Source organism: Vulpes vulpes, chromosome X (assembly GCF_048418805.1).
Source record: "Vulpes vulpes isolate BD-2025 chromosome X, VulVul3, whole genome shotgun sequence".
Classification (NCBI taxonomy): domain Eukaryota; kingdom Metazoa; phylum Chordata; class Mammalia; order Carnivora; family Canidae; genus Vulpes; species Vulpes vulpes.
The window spans coordinates 9,884,868-9,888,055 of NC_132796.1; the positions used below are offsets into that span (position 1 = coordinate 9,884,868).

At 43.7% G+C, this 3,188-nt stretch overlaps 1 non-coding gene across 1 annotated transcript; it reads right to left on the bottom strand.

Moving 5' to 3' along the window:
• Positions 1-2,911: 2,911 nt before the first annotated feature.
• On the bottom strand, positions 2,912-2,984 carry TRNAR-CCU (transfer RNA arginine (anticodon CCU)). Its single transcript has one exon. It is a non-coding gene; the product is annotated as a tRNA-Arg (tRNA).
• Between the last annotated feature and the right edge of the window lie 204 nt (positions 2,985-3,188).

Here is a 3,188-nt window from a genome sequence, read left to right on the forward strand (position 1 = left end):
ACTTGGGAGGGGGTTGCTACTGAAATCTAGTGGGTAGAGGTGTGAGGATGCTGCTAAATAAACCTCTGCTCTAATTTTGTGTCCCTAGACTCTAACACTCCGCCTTGAGAATGCACAGTTCACAGCATTGTGATGTCACAAAGGATTGGACATAACCCATAACTGGTGTAGGAACATGTGTCTCAGAGTGTGTCCACAAGATCACTAGTTGTGTGAAACCCTTAAAAAATGGCTTGTGTGGTCTTGTGATTTGGGAAAATGCTACATACCAGCTTCTCCCTTGTAACCTGGCAATGGAAAGTAAGTAGTACATTCAAATCTCTTAAGAAGTCCAACGAGATGCTACACTTTAATCCAGAACTCTCCAAAATGATTTGATCATGGAGGCTTTTACAAAGATTTCTGGTGAGAGGGCAGGGATGCTTCCAGTGTTGTCTGCTTCCGGTGTTGTCATGCTTGACTGTTTACATGTTGAAATACATTTCATTATGGATGACTTTCATCTTATTCCTTTTTATGTTACTACTAGAGAAGCATGTCACTTCTTGGAGGGAAAAAAAGATGTGAAGGTGGTTTACGTTGTGAGTTTTACTTAAGGATAGGGAAGTGGGGGCTGTAAACTGTTTGTCCTAAGAGAGGCTACGGGTCCAATCAGGTGGCAAACCACGGTGGAGCAGTGCGCCTCAGCATACAGCAAGCGTGATGGCCTAGGCTGTCCCACCAGCAGAGATGCGCCCAGAAGAAAGGAGAGGGGACGTGGGCTGTAGAACCCTGCTGAGGTTGCCGAGTTGCAGAGCAGGGCTAGAAGCCACCCCGACTCTAGCTTCACCTCCCACGGCACAGACAAGGGACCAGAGACTCAGCAAGGGCCTTCTACTGTGGCCTGCTCATACTGCACTCCTGAAGTGAGTGAACAGAAAGTTTTGGAAACAAAAATTGTACCATAATATTGTTTCCAAAGAATTTTACTACTTTGGTTCATGTTCATCAATCTCTGAAGACCAGTGGAATGATGACATTAGACGTGTTTCTGGTGAACCTTCCTTTCCCTTGAAGTGCATAAGTACAACCCCACAGCACAAAGTTTAAATTGTCCCCCTGGAGACCCTGGGATATTTTGGAAGGAGAATTGGCCAAGGAGTCAGGAAACATCATACCAAAAACATCAGCCTTATTCTTAAGGATAAGACCTTTTACACTTTACACATAAAAAGTTTTATCTCGTTTGCCAGACTTTGTTAAAGCAAAACACTGCTCTTTCAAAGAATCCAATCAACCCCAAAAGGATCAAGGCTGGCCACATGGCCACAACTGAGCACTTTCAAAAGTGAGAAGTTAAGGGGGCTTGGAGGCCTGGCTTTTGCCCTAGCTAGTTAGGCATGCTACGTGTGCTTGAGACTGTCCACTCACTTTTCTGTTTTCCCCATCTATAAAAGAGGGATGAAAATGTGTTTCCAATTTTCCTCAGGGTTACTTTGAAGGCAAAATAATGCAAGGTATATGAAAGCTTTTTCAAGATGTATGCAGCTTCACCAATACAAGGGAGAGTGGCTGTGAAGTGTACATACATCTTTTCCGACCTGAAGTGAATGTGACTATTTCAGAAGATTTCTGAGGGTCTCAGACTAACTCAGATTCTTGAATTTGGTCAACGCCAAGTAATCTCAGTGACTTGCTGATTACTCCGGAGCAGTATGACTTCCTCCCTCTGGATGAAGCCAGCAGAGAAGCCAGATAGTTCTGGAACTTCCAGATGTGTTTATCACGCTTTCCAATTTACACTTAACTGCAATGATATTTCTCCATTTCCCAAATGAATCCATACTCAGCCACAGCAAACGTGAACCTTGACTTGAAGAGATTTCTGGATGTTTGGAACATTCTTTTCTAGACAGACGGGGACTGTTACCTCTGAGCATTTTTTTCCCTTCTCTCTCTCTCTCTCTCTCTCTCTCTCTCTCTCTCTCTTTCTCACCTTGCCCAAGCACCTCCCAGCAAAGACCACAAGGGACACCTGTAGTTGACATGAACCTAGTTGGACATGTTGAGGTTATTGCTCTTTGCAGCAAGAGAGACTACACACCGTGGGGAACCACTGGGCATCTCATTAAGGGGTTTTCAAGATGGACTTATTTGAGGATTTGGGCTTGTGTGAGGTGACTTGGTGGCAAGTTTGAAAAAGTGGGTTTTGCTTTAGAGTAGGTGTTGTGAAGAAGTAGCAGTAATTCTATGATTAGGTGTCTTAGATCCAATCTTATTTATAAAGCAGAAGGACTAACCTGAGGCCAAAACTATATTGGTAGAAGCAGCAGTCGCTCATATTTGCCAGGAGAGGGAGGGACATGTTTGGTCATTTTTGTCTTGTCTTCTGTATTCACACATGATTATGGGGTGGTCTTGGTTTTGTCTGGATCCATCCTGTTCACAGACTGGCCTTATGTGATGTTGGTGCTCCGTCAAACATTTACGTTGACCAGGACAACGCGAAGCCCCAGCTGTGAGTACCAGGCTAACTGCCAGCAACATCGAAGCCTCGCTAACAGTGTCAGGCTTTCAGGGCCTACTTGTCTCTTTCCCAGTCTTTATTGTGACAGAGAGTACAAATACAAATCCCTACACACCACAAAAGCATGGCTTAATGAATTTTTATGAGAGAAACACCTTCATAACCACAGTGCCGGTCAAGAAATGGAGCTCTGGCAGCTATCCTAGAAGCCCTGCAGGTACCTGGTCTTGGTCACAGCCCCAAAAGGAGCCACTTGACTTTCACAACAATCACTTCCTGGCATATCTTTATCGTTCTCTTGCACAGTGTTTCTCCTTAGACATTGTAGGTTGGTCTTACTCATTTTGAAAAACTTGATATATCTTTTGAATCTTTTTTCTTTTAATTTTTTTTAAGTAGGCCCCATACCCAACATGGGGCTTGAACTCACAACCCCAAGATCAGGAGTCGTATGCTCTACCGACTGAGCCAGCCAGGCACCCCCAAAACTTGGTATATCTTTTGAATTTCTTTGAATCCATAGGTTTCCTCTCTGTGCTTTTCTTTTCTTACAGTTTATCTGTTGAAAAATTAAGGCCATTTGACCTATAACATTTCCCACTGTCTGGATTCTGCTATTTTCTATTTTGGGACAGTTTGACCCTGACCTTTGTCTTCTTTATTTCCTTCCACTCTCATCTGG